This window comes from Nuphar pumila, chromosome 15, assembly GCF_984573655.1.
Source record: "Nuphar pumila chromosome 15, dmNupPumi1.hap1.1, whole genome shotgun sequence".
NCBI lineage: Eukaryota > Viridiplantae > Streptophyta > Magnoliopsida > Nymphaeales > Nymphaeaceae > Nuphar > Nuphar pumila.
Genome location: NC_143263.1, coordinates 7,182,764 through 7,197,121, shown reverse-complemented (window position 1 = coordinate 7,197,121; position 14,358 = coordinate 7,182,764). Strand labels below are relative to the sequence as shown.

The following is a 14,358-nucleotide window of genomic DNA, read 5'->3' as shown; positions in this document are numbered from 1 at the left end:
CAATGCGTTTATAATGAATGATTTTTATTTTCCAAGAACATGAAATATTATTGTTAAACTGTTATATGTTGTCAAAGTGAGATGAGGGCACCCTTCTTGAGCTCAATCAAGGGTGCAGTATCTAGTCTACTTGCCAGGGTCAGAGGTATTGGTCTTTAAAGACAATTGTTCAGATCATTTCAGGTGAGGTGCATGGATCCAAGCAAGCTGGGAAGCACCAACCTACATTGCCCAAAGTAATGGCCTGATGCCGAGTGCAGACCATATTACAGCCTAGGAACTGTAAGATGACTTTTTCACTGCTTCCCTGTTTTTGTACAGCAGATACATTCATAGTTCACAATTTGGCATGAAACCCCGTTAATGCAAATTGCTATTGAAGACCATAGAGTTTATATCTGATTTGATAGTTTTATTTTGTGAAGGATTGGTTGTGATCAATGCCAATTTATAGAAGGGTTTAACCAAAGTTACCGGAAGCTTCTTAGATAAAAGTGGGAAGCCCACTTTACGGAAACTCATCTCGAAAGTGTGACTTGATGAGAATTTTGATTCTCTCATGATTCTCCTATGCTTTCCACACACTTCATTTATTCTTCTTATATGTTCTCTTCCTCTACTTTTCATGTTTTTTATGTGTTTCCTCTCACGTTTTTTTACTCACTTTACTTGCTTTCTCTAGATTAGCAGTCATCATTTTTAGATTTTATTAAAAACTTAATAGTTACACTGAAAAATCATGAAATTTAAGCCGTCACTTATTATAGTTTTTATTTGTGTTCCATTTTGATTCTCATTCAATTCTTATATTATCTTTTTATTCCTCATTTCTCGCTTCATATACATTTTAAAATGCATCCATTATCGCTTCCTCTTTTAGTATCATTCCCGCTTCCTAGTCTGGCAACCTTGGATTTAACTTGTTTCAAAGAAGACCAAGACAAATTGGGTGATAATGAATTTTTGCAAATATGAGCAGACAGCATGATTGACTTAATTGAAGTTTATGAATTTTTAGTATGGTGTTTTGTTTGCTTTTGGGTACTAATGCATTGGTCTTGCAATAATGGTGAGTCAAGGCATGCTCTTTTTAGGCAGCTGGTTGCATAATCTACAGTAAGAACCAATGATTGGACAGCTTCTGATCTGAAGAGATTCCAGCTTGGGCAAGAACTGCCACAGGTCTTCTGACAGTATTGAAATCCAAGCATTCTTATCTTTGGACAACGATATTGGAGAGAAGAATTTTGTAACTTGCTATTGTCATTGTCCCATAGATTATGCAGTTCACAGGAGACCCTAATGGGCTTGTTTAGACCAGGTGGGTGTGGCTACTTAGCTAAAACGTCACATTCTGCCATTGATTATTCTTCCAATGTTGGATGGTCAGGAAATGCATTCAGTTTGAAATAAAGCATATTTCCTATCTCTTCCCCTGACCTTCCTTACCTATTTCTTGAGAACCCAATGGCAATTCCTTGAGGAAGTGTTTGAATACCTCAGACCTCAGATCTGAGCTGGCATCAGGCATGCTGATGGGGTGTGAGCTCACAGAGGTCCGAGGTATTTCAAACTTCAGATTTTAGGCATGTTTGCAATACCCTGTGATTCTTGGATCATGTGATTGCAAATCACAATCACAATACTTTTCTCAAGGTTACTAGGTTAGTGAAATGTGAAAAAGTACAAGATGTGATTGTGATTGTCAGCTGTGATTGTTTTTTTCTGTTTTTGCTTTGAATCTTGTGAAAGTTGGTCACACGGTTAACCTTGTTACCAACAATCATAGCTTCTACTTTCTCACCTTTGATCAAAACAAAGGTGCCCAGATATGTTAGGGATTTGAAACAATCCCTGAGAGTCTGGATACAAAGAGAAGTGCATAAGATAAGCAAGCTATTTTAGTCATCATCATCATCAAGCCTTATCCCAACTACACTACGTCAGCAAGCTATTTTAGTATCAAGTGTAAAATTAAAATTCCATGAGTACCGTCCATTGGGGATAGCTTTCTATTGGCTTCGAATTTATGGCAAGGAACACACTGTAGATGTTCAAGGAGCATGATGTAAGGAGATCGGTCCACTACTATAACAAATTTAGGTGCTAACCCAAGTAGAAAACCTGGCTTCCCCATATTATGAAATGATTACCGTCTTAAGGTCAATTGGAAGTTAAGTTGAAACTCTTTATATATGCACTCCACTTTCTAAAATTTAAAGAGGATCCAACGCGAAACATTGATGTGATACAACAAACATGTGCATATATAATATCTCAAAACAACATTGCTTACATATCAACAAAAAAAGTGCATAGATAAGACATCCTCTCCAACTTCCATACCCATATATTTTTTGCCTCCAACATAAAGAAGAACGAAGTCTTGCACAATATCATTGTACTGTTCATACTACAGCTAACAATAACCAAACAATGAGTCAGGTCACCTTTCAGCCCAGACCTCGATTCAACACCACCATCTACTGAAACAAAAGCCTCTACTATCCATAGCTAGTCATTAGTTCTTCCTTCTGCATAGTACTGTCTTTTCAGACAGACGGAACAATAGATAGAGAAATTGTATCAGGGAGCAAAGTGAACTCGTCAAGGATCTAGCTGGAAGAATGTCGTCTTCATCCCCTATCCTTTCCCAATCTGAGAATGGGCTAGCAGCAATATCTTGCCAATCTGACTTGCTTCTCTCTTTTTGACTGAGTGCTCCCTATAGTGCCAAGTCAAGAGGCAGTCTACTGCATTTGCTTACTATATATTTGTCAATGCTCTTAACTCTTTAACAAGTTCTTATTCTTGATCTTTTCTTGGAGCTTCATAAGACATAGCTCCTTGCTCCTTACCGAGCTGTGAAGAATTGGTAATCAAACCGTTGGTAAATGAGCTTTTATCTCCCATAATAAGGAAATTTAGGAAGACTACCCTTGCAAAGAAGGTCTACAACAGCCATGACATAAAAGGACATTTCAAAAAAACCATGTGGGTTTGTGTATCAGAGAAGCTAAATTTGTGATAGCTATCCAAAAAGGATCATGGGAGAAACTGCTGGGATGGGTAGCAAGTGTTCATGACAATGGACTGGTTATTTGCATTTAGACATAAATAAGGAGTTGAAGGAAAAAAGATTTCTGCTTGTTTTAGATGATGTATGGGATTATAAGTAGTGATTCAACTTGTTCCACTAATTATAATCCCATACGTCATTCAAAACAAGCAGAAATCCTATCGCCTTCAATTACTTATTTACTCTAAATGCAAATTTCCTGGTCTATTGTCATTAACACTTTTGGCTTCTCTGGTACACAAACCCGCATGGGTTTTTTGAAATGTTTCTTTTATATCAGAGTTATTGTAGACCATCTTTGCAAGGATAGTCTTCTTAAATCCCTCCATCCCAACAACTGTTATGGTGGTACCATTTTCTTCTGCCCGATTGAGCATCTTACCTACCAACCAAATTTTCATCTCCTTCCTCATCAACGGCTTTCAGCTGGTTTCTATAAAACTTATATATGTCGTCCCACCAAGATCTTGTCCCTCTTGCAATGGGAACCAGCCCAAGACCGTCTTTTTTCATGGAGATTCGCCTAAGCTTTTCATTCTCATTAGTACTTGTGCAGAAAGAGAGGTTGGGACAGGAGGAACAAGTGGGAAGGAACCTGCATACCTTGGTGTATTGGCCTCTACCTTGTTGGGTTTGATTGGGTAGAGGCCAATCAAGCATAATAAGCAATGTCAGTGGCCTTCACCATAAGGCCTTTGATGCGCTTTGACGCCAACAATTTGTGATGGCAATCTTCAAGGGTGGCTCATTGGCAGGAGAGAGAGAGAGAGAGAGAGAGAGGGGGGTTAGGGTTTGCTCCCGTGAGAGACGGATAGACTTGGGTGCGAAGAAAAACAATATATAACGGATGGTAAGAGGAGGAAATTTCCAAGGCCTTTCTTCAAGATATTTTAATCGCCTAATTATTGCACAATTGAAGGTGGGAGGAAACTTCGTGGAGAATGGGATTCAAGAAGATGGGCAACATTTATGATCTGAATGAACGGCATCGGAATGGCGTAAAATGGATGGCTAACGGAGAACCGTCCAATGGCGTGTTTTGGATCTCTCTCTCTCTCTCTCTCACACACACACACACACACAACTTCCCTTGCATTCCCTTATTTCTATCGATATTTGTGTGGGCATCTCATAATAAAAATAAGGGCATGACTCGCCACGCGACTCGTTTCGAACTTCTTTTGAGAAAGAGGGATCGAGGGCACGGATTTTGTTAATATTTTAATCATTAAAAAATCTTTTTTGTTTTTGTTAAATTATAAATAGTTTTTCTATTGACATATTATTAAAAAACTATTACAAAATTTAAATAAAGTCTGTCTGCATCATAGTCATGACAACTTATCACAGCGTGTCTAATTCGTCTCATCCATGATGTACAACCCCAAGGGGTTGTTTGATCCCTCCTCCCGAACGTGTTGGTCGCGTCCTTTCTACCTAGTAATTTTCGTTTCACCCCGTGACAAGAAACATTTAAAAAAAATCGGGTGAGGGCTCCCTCAACTCTCTCTCACCCTCTCTTACATTGAGGCAATGAGGGTGTGAGAATGGCGGAGGTGAGGTGGTGCCGGTGATGAGGCTGCCAACCGGACCTCTTCCCCTTCTTCGTTCTTCCTGCTTTTCTTCTTTCCTCTCTTTTTTGTTTCTCCTCCTTCCTCCTTCTTCTTCTTTTTCGTTCTTCGTCTTCTTTTTAAAGAGATATATCAAATTTCTTAAATTAAAGTTTTTTTTAGTTAATATGATTAGTTTTTTTTATTTTCTTTGATTAGGGTTTTGAATCAAAAATTTTAAATCAGGGTTTTTTATAGTTAATTTGATTAGAATTTTGTTTGATTAGATTAGATTTTTTATTTAGGGCTTTGAATCAAATTTTTTAAATTAGGGTTTTTTTATTGTTAATTTGATTAATTTTTTTATTTAGGGCTTCAAATCAAAAAATTTAAATTAGAGTTTTTATAGTTAATTTTATTAAGGTTTTTTATTTGATTTTTTTATTAGGGTTTCAAATCAAAAAATTTATATTAGGTCTTTTTTATAGTTAATTTTATTAGGTTTTTTTTTATTTGATTATAGTTTTTTTTATTTTTTATGATTAGGGCTTTGAATCATTTTTTTTTAATTAAGGCCTTTTATAGTTAATTTTATTAGAGCTTTTCTTGTATTTGATTAGGGCTGGGTTTTTTTCCCTTTAATTAAGGTTTGAATTATGGCTTTTTATTTAATTTTATGATTTATTTTTCTTATAATTTAGGGTTTATTTATTTATTTATGATTTATTTTCTTATATTTTAAGGTTTTATTATTTAATAGGGTTTGATAATTTGATTTTTATAGTTTATTTAGTTTTAGGGTTTGATATTTTTCTAAACTTTCATAATTAATTAAATGTAATATGATATTTGATTAAATTATTTATATATCAAAAAATATGAATTCTTATTTTTTCTCAAATATTAATTCCGCTTGGCCCATCCGGCCACCTGGCCCGTTGCCCACCCCTAGATGGGATCCGTGTTCTGAACGGACCTCATTTGAATTAAATATTTGCAAGACAAATGCATTTGGCTTGAATGTAACAAGTATAAAGGATCTTGGACTTGGAAAAGCCATAAACTTGGAATATTGGGTATCATAGCCTATATGCCAAAAGCTAAGAAATGGTCAGAATATAGAATTTTGGTTTGACCTAAGGGTTGGACATTTTTTTTTTTAAGGCAAGCTGGGGTACTTAGGCAGACCCCCACCAGTCATACAACAGTACCATTGGGTTTTGAACTTGCAACGTCCCAACACAAGGTGATGTTACAAAGGGCTTCGTTTTTGTAATGGTGTATGAAATGCTTGATAATACTTTCAGCCATGAATGCATGTGTACTTTCTGATGAACTTCCACAACTATCTAATTCCATCGGGCTCCTCATCAATAGCCAAGCAAGGAATATTTATGCCCAAGATTCACAACTTCGGAAATCTTCTTCTCAGTTTAATACTAAAGCTGCATGGAATGCAGTCCCGGAACCTACCAACCCCTTTCTTATTAGTAAACTAATTATTTGGCCCAAAAAATACATTCCCAGAGTAGTGTGTACTGTCAAATGGGCTGTTGCTGATAAAACTAGCTTTGAAAGCAGGAAACTCCTCGCTTCCCCGAAAGGAGGGGAGGCTTTGGGAAACCCACTTTCAAAATATAGGAAACTTGATTCCCTTTAATAGGAAGCCCATTTTTTTTTTTTTAGTTTCTCAAATCTATTCTCTTTCCTTAAAAGTTTTCTTCTGGTTTTTTGTTACTTCTCACTCACTTTCCTATCACTTTCTATGTTTTTTTTTTATATTAGAAAATTAAAAAATTTTGTTAGCAAGCTTTCATGTTGGTTTAATATCGTTTTATTTTTGTGTTCACATCATTTTTTATTTGCTTCCACCCGTGCTTCATATTACTTTCTCTGTGTTTCATTTTCATTTCTCACGCACTTGCATAATAGCTTCCTAACCGTATCCCACTTCCCGCTTCACACTACTTTCTAGCACTCACTTTCGCTTCATGCATCGCTTCTCGTATCTATTTTGTTTCCTAGCTAGTAACTATGGTACATATTATCCATCTTCTCTAATTATTCCCATGTCATTGTTCACAAATGGTGGTATGCTGATCGATGGGAACCTCCTCCTCCTGGTTGGATAAAGATCTCTGTGTGAAATCTATTAAAACAATGGTGGATCTTGATTATCCGAAAAAAAGTGTAAAACTTTCATAAAAAGCAAGCTTCTGAGTATTTTAATAGCTTCTGCTAATTAAGTATAGTATATTCTAAGATATAAAACTTAAAATAATGTCCAAATTTGACTCAAATTTAGTTTGTTTCGAGTTTCATCTGTTAAAAAGCTTGCACGGACCATAGTTAAAAAACTGGAGACTTTTTTGGCACAAAAAAACTCACGATAAATAAAAAAACTAGTTCAAACAAAGAGAAAATATTGGTATAACTATATTAAAAGATACAAAAAGCAATGAAGAAAATGTAAGATGTACAAATAAATGTATAAATATGACGATTGTAGTACAATTGCAAAACATTCAAAATTAACCATGCTTCAAATTTCTTGCGATTTTATCAGTAACATTTCTGACCATGCCTTCAACATATATTTCACTGGATCCAGCATTGCATATAAGATTTGAATCCAAAACAAACTCCAAAAACAACTCAACTTTGGTGGATCTTGTTTAATGTAGGTTTGGTTTCATACTTATTTAAAATTTAGATTCAGATTTTGAATCAGATCAATCATGATTATGCATCATCCATGTCACAAACATCCATGGTACAACCCCACATGTGACTTTGACATGCAAGTTCAAATTTTTTTTTTTTGAAAAATAACAATTGATCATATAATTTATGCCGTGTCTGAGTGTGTTTGAGTGACAAAATAAGCTCCCCCATTTTTCATGAATATGCTAATATCAGCCATAAGGAAGCCTGCTTTGCCCTCACTCTCTTTCTTTTTTTGATGTTGAGGAACCCTTGCCAAAGTGAGAATAACACTGGGTAGGGCTCCATGTGCTTTGCCCTCACTCTCATATCCATGTTATTGCCGAAATTCTTGCAAAATCTTGTATGTCACAAGGACACGATAAAAAGGATGAAGGACATGCCATTATTGCATAATTTTTCACTAGAGATATTGATGCTCTGCTGTATGACTCACCCTCAAGCGGTTAAACTTGCTTAACTGCATGCCTTGCCCATCAAAGAGCATGCTGCTTTTAGCCACAAGGCCAAAGATGCATACCTCAGGTATTGAACTCGTGACATCTTTCAACTTTGTATGTTTTAAGCTAACCCACCTAGCCAGATGGGCAGAGCCCTTGTGGCGGTTTTTTTATGCAAAAGTGACCATCGGGGGCTTCGCTTATCTGGTAGGAACAGTTAGTGCACGTCACCTTGTGTTGGGTCATTGCAAGTTCGAACCCCAAATGATAGAGTTGTATGTATAACCGGTAGGGGTCTGCCTAACCTCAGCTTTCTCTGTCGAAAAAAAAAGTTTAATCTCTCTCTCTCTCTCTCTCTCTCTCTCTCTCTCTCTCTCTCTCTCTCTCTCTCTCTCTCAGATTGGCATATGATGCTGATGTATATTCTAAGCATCCAATTAATTAATCAGACCACTTGGATCGTATGTATGAATAAGGTGAGAATGTGTACAACTAACCCTAGCCGTCTGTATGCATTTAGTTAGATAGCTAGGATATGTAATAGGATACAATGTTTGTCCTATCTATCTAATATCCCTAGAGGGGATTCGAGCCTAAAGATCAATTGCTCTTGATGGTCTGACTCTACAAATCCAGCAATCTAATTGAACCAGAGGCTTAAGATTGCTTGGCCAGGCTTCAGCGACACTTCCAAGCCAACTTAACCTGCATTTTTCTTTTTTTTTTTGAAATGAAAAGAAATTTATTGACCAGAGGATCTTAACTCGTGTGATACAACTAATCAGAAGGCTAGCAATTAACCCTAAAGTTAAAAGAACTTTGAGGCCTAAGCCTCCGTACTAAAGGCTTTCATGAACCTAGTCAATCCTGAGATTAAGGCTGAGTTGCCATTCTACCCAATTCAGGTAAGACTCATCCAAGTCTTTGGTCTAAGTCTAAGCAAACAAGTTCTGTATGGTATCCTACAAGGCTCTATGCCTTCTTGGCTAGTGACAATCATGGTTTGTCATTTGACATGGAATAGGCATCCGTTGCTGCAAGGTCGAAATTGGTGGACATGAATTTGGTTATACTTCACCAACTTAACCAAGCTTGGGCAAGACCAACCTGATAGAGATGCAAATGGGTCAGATCCAGTATTTGGATTTTGTGATTTTTGGATGTTTTGACCCAATTCAGATCCGACACTCCCATGTATTTAATTGATCCTAATCGGATCAGTTTGCATCCCTACAACCAGTCTATGATGTGATTGTCAAACTTAATAACAATTAAGAATTAAGGCTGGGTTAGTAGTCAATTGGATTGAGGTGAAGTGAGATCCAACCAACCTTTAACTTGACTAGCCAATTTAGCAAAATAGGCTCTTGTGCATAGAAAAATTGATGGCAACTATAAATATATTGATTAATCTAAACCCAATTCTATTTTAATCCTCATCAGACATTATTTTTTCTATAAGTGATTCTTATTTTCTCAACTTCCTATGATTGCAACTCACAAGCAACACTTTTTCAAGTCCAGTGAACCACTGCAAGAGCAAGTTGTGATTGTGATTCTCATTTTTTTTATGTCTACACGGAAAAACTGTCCTCGAGGATCAGAGACCTAGCGGCACTGGCTTTGCCTGCCATACTTACGATCATTGTCTTGGCTGCGTAAAACTCCATGGGCTTACCTACCCTTTGCCCTCAGGAAGTCACCACGCTTCAGCTTGCGCAAGTGGTGACATCCATGGGGATTTGAACCTAGACCGCCTGCCTAGCAGCCTAGGCCCTATCCCACTGTGCCAAACCCTTTTGAGGCGATTGTGATTCTCACTTGAGAATGCTTTACCCTAGAATCTTGTTAAAGTTGGTCACAAGACTGACCCTGTGATTGATAATCACAAGTTTTGGATTCTCTTGTTCACCCTACCTATGACCAAAGCAAATAAGCATCTTGATATGAGGATTTTCTAGATTAAAAAAAAAAAACATACAGAGAAAGTGTTAAAGAGTCAACGCTATAAATCTCAAGAGTTTCTTGGAGAGGGAAGAAACTCATGCCAAGAAAATCCTGCAATGCATTTGATTTTTTTCTCAAGAAAGTCTCCGAAAAAATCAGCATACATAAAGAAATTTTTCAAATACGGAAATGCATACAAATATACTAAAATATAATAAAAAGTAAAAAAAAATATGTCAATATTGTGTTATACTCAACAATACTTGGTTAGATGTGATATTCTGAAAATATCGTGTTTTGGGTATTTTGTGGGTTTTTTAAAAATACTGGATCGAATTATCAAAATATTGCCAAATATATTTGTGAACATGATCAAAGCTTTGATCATCAATCAGATTCGACTTTTCAGATTCCGATGTGAAAAAAACTCCAAACCAATTCAACGCATAGGGTGAGGAAATTGGATCTTTCTTATCCTGAGAAGGGTTACTGCAAACTCATCAGTAGAGCTGTCAATGAATCCGGTTTTACCTGGACTAAACCCGTACCGAACCCTATAGAGTCAAGGTTAGTTGACAAAGAAGGAGGTCCGATTAATGTCCAGGTCGAACTCAAAGAGCCCGATTAGTATATAGAGCTGGGTATGGTTTGTGCAATTTCATACTAGACCCGAAATGTCTTGAAGGTGCTTATGTTGTATTATAAGTCTATTTTCTGCATTTTCATACTCTTGTTATGTTGGCTTGGTTCTTTGATGGATGTGCAGGTTGCAGCCAAGCATTGCATTGATGGTCATATGGTGGGTTTATATGAACCAGCATGATAATCTCATGAAAGCAGGAAATTTCTGGACAAAGAGAGAATCAGCTTAGCAAATTCTACACTTCCAATTTGATCTCATCACTGTTCAAATTAAGAATGCTCTTGGCATCCATTCTCTCACAACCTCTCACACTGTCAAAAAGATTGCAAGTCCATGCATTTGTAATAACATCCGGCTGATCCCACGATCCTTCGTATGCAACCACACTCGTTCGGCTATACACCATCAACGAAAAACTCTGCTTCGCTCGCCTTGTTTTCAACCAAACATCCATCAAGAATGTCTTTCTGTGGAACTCCATGATCAGAGCACTTGTCGTTGCCCACCAATTCACTCATGCTTTCTCTCTCTACAGTCTCATGCAGAGGTCTGAAACCAAACCGGACAATTACATTCTTGCTTGCATCCTACGAGCTTTCCTTTGATAACCATAGTGTTCAAATGGCAAGAACGATTACATATCGGGAAGTGCCCTTGTTATAGCGTCTACGAAACTTGGGCATCTTGATTGGGCTCACCAAGTGTTTGATGAAATGCCTGAACCAGATGTCATCTTTTGGATTGCACTGATATCTGGTTATAGGTCTAATGGGTGTTGGGAGAAAGCATTGGAAGGGAATTCTGGTGTTGCGCCAGATGGGTTTACTTTTGTTGCACTTGTTTCAAGCTTCTCTCATAAGAGTTTGGTGAGGGGTGGTGAAGGTATTCATGGTTTGGTTGTCAAAATGGGTTTGATTCTAACTCTCATGTTAACAGTGGGCTTGCGACCATGTATTCAAGGCGTAATTGTTTGGATTGTGCATATCGTGCCTTTGTTAATTTATTCAACCCTGATTTGCTCATATGGTCTTCTTTAATTTCTGGATATGTTCAGTCTGGAGATTTCAGTAGTACTCACTTTTTTATTCAGGAAGTTTAATTTCATTGTAAAAAAACTTGATCCAGTATCGATTGCATGCGTGTTGTCAGCATGCGCTAACTTGGCATCCGTAGAATATGGGAAAGCGAAATTAGCAATGGATCGCTTATATTCTAGCTTCCAAAACTAAAGGTAGTATTCATGTTAAAAAACATTAACAATGTTCAATCGTATGACTGTGATTAATTGATTACGACTAGAGGCTTAAACATATTTGTGATTTCAGAATATGTTGTATTTTTTTTTGCTAATATAGTGTTCATAAAAAGTGGGTCAGAGCCGGACCTGTAAAGAGGCCAATGAGGCTTGGGCCTCAGGGCCCCCTGGCCCAAAAAAATTTTAGGGGCCCATTTTTAAGACGAATGAGTATTGTCTAGGTAGTTTATATAAATATTTTATATATTTTTATTTAATATAATATAAATATTTGAAATATTATATTTGTTTAACGTGAATGCAAATTTTATTGTTATTTTGATTCGGAGGCACTGCCCCCGAACTCACTATTAATAGGGGGCCCATTTTTTCCCTCCGCCTCAGGCCCCATGAAACACAGGTACGGCTCTGAAGTGGGTGATGTGATTAATTCTCTCTTTTTGCGTGTATATTTGAAATTTCAAATTAAACATACATTGTTTCATGTGAAAGTGTGTAAATAAATAAATATATACATATATATAGAGAGAGAGAATCTTATGTCCATGTTTCTTCAAATTGTGAAATTGAAAATCAATGGAATTCATGCAAGTTAGTGTTCAATTAAAAAGGAAGAGTTGTATAAGCTTTTACAGCTTAATTCTAAATGTTTAAGTTTTACAGCCTTTACAGTGTGTACAATCCTTTGCTCGATTGCACGAGCACATTACTAGTCTCATGAAAGTGGGAAATTTTGGGACAAAGAGAGAAGCCGCTTAACAAATTCTACACATCCAATTTGATATCATAGAAGGAAAAAAATGAAACATGGAACTTTCAGCTGATCAGATTTAAATTATTTATTCCATGAACTCAATTTTCAAACTGCACTCAGATCATCATCCAGAATCATCTAGGATATGGTGAAGCCATGAGAGACATTTTTGTTCTTTGGGTTGCGCTGCATGATTGATATTGTTCTCTTGTCCAGATCGATCAATACCGTGCATGATGATGTCTTCAATGTTGGACCTGAACAGATAAGAGATATTTGGATGAGATCATGCAGATAGGAATTTGGTGAAGTCTGTTTTGGTACAACATTTAGTCAAGTAATATGTCTTTCATGTAAATTGGAAATCTTTCATCAGTTGAATCCACAGAAGTTAGTGGGTGTCGGTTTCCTTCTCTTTGCTGAGTTGAGCTGCCCTTCTTTGTCGGCTAATGGAATTTTCATCTTGTGTCTTCAAATCAAAACAAGTGTTGCGGAGGTAGAACACTCTCTCTCTCTCTCTCTCTCTCTCTCTCTCTCTCTCTCTCTCTCACACACACACACAATGAGACATGCATCTACCATATTAATAGGAAGATGAAGGTGTTGGGGGAATAAAGCGGAAACAAACAAACGGATCGAGTCTTCCCCACAAGTGTAAATCGATGAAAACGATGCGACAATGACAGTGGGAGAAATAAAAAAAACCAAACCAACAGCGGAAACAAAAACAACATACAACGATTTACGTGGTTCCCTCTTAACTGAGGTACGTCCACGACGATCGATAGGTCAACACCGTCCACTATCTTCTTGCAAAGATTACAAAGTGGCCAAAAGACTTAAGCCTTACAAACACGCAAGGTGTAACGAATGAACAAGAGGATATACCTCACTGAAGAATAAGGAACAAATGATCTAAAGAACCAACTTGACGAAGTTATCCTGAAAGAAGTGTAGCAGCACTTTTTACCCTTGCTCTCTCCGCACCCTTTCGGTGCCCTAAAAGTGTTCCTCACACTTTCTGCCTTTTCACACTCTACAAAGATCTCACTGAAAAGTCATCTCTTTTCTCATCCATCATATATTTATAGTGGATAAGACATGCATTAAACGCGAAAAGACTAAACGTTTTGCATGACTTACGAAGCGCCTGAAGTGTCAATATCATAAATCGTTATTCCAACGATACTCGCAAGTTACTATACTGCGATGCCACAAATTGCTATCCAGCAATGACCACAAATCGCCATGTAGTGATGTCACGAACCGACTTCCAGTTGAAGCCACAAATTGCTATCCAGCGATACTCCAAATCGTTATCATGCTGACAGTACAAATCGTTATCCCGCGATACTCACAAATCACTATCCAGTGAAATCACAAATCGTTGTCTGGCTGACAGCACAAATTGTTATTCCGCGATAACCATAAATCGCTATGCAGCGAATACGAAGTTGACTTACGCAGCTCAAAGCCCAAACCACAAATCACTGATCCACCAACTCTGAACAGCTGAATCGTCATTCAACTGAGAGGACTTCTACAAATTGTTGTCCAGCGAATACGAAAACGTCCTCAACAAGATCAGGCGACGTGCTTGAAAGAGACTGCAGCGGATAGGGCTTGGAGTGCGGCGAAGAGTAATAAGGAGAGGAAATCCAACAATTCTCCCCCTTCGTGATTTATGTGGAGGCTTCTTCTATTCCTGTTAGGAATCGACACTTCTCATGCTTGTCCTTGGGCAATGACTTTGTCAGCATATCTGATGTATTGTCATCAGTATGCACTTTCTCCAGTTGCAACAATTTTTCATTCAAGACATCCATAATCCAGTGATATTGAACATCGATATGTTTTGATCTTGAATGAAACGAGGAATTCTTACTCAAGTGAATCACACTCTAGCTATCACAGTGAATAACATACACTTCTTGCTTCAAGCCCAACTCTTGCAAGAATTTCTTCA

At 37.4% G+C, this 14,358-nt stretch overlaps 1 long non-coding RNA gene across 1 annotated transcript; it reads right to left on the bottom strand.

Moving 5' to 3' along the window:
* Positions 1 to 2,246: 2,246 nt before the first annotated feature.
* LOC149814329 (uncharacterized) lies at positions 2,247 to 3,878 on the bottom strand. Its single transcript, XR_016427938.1, has 2 exons — positions 3,683 to 3,878; positions 2,247 to 2,548 (listed from the first exon to the last, which is right to left on the bottom strand). It is a non-coding gene; the product is annotated as an uncharacterized LOC149814329 (long non-coding RNA).
* Positions 3,879 to 14,358: the final 10,480 nt, after the last annotated feature.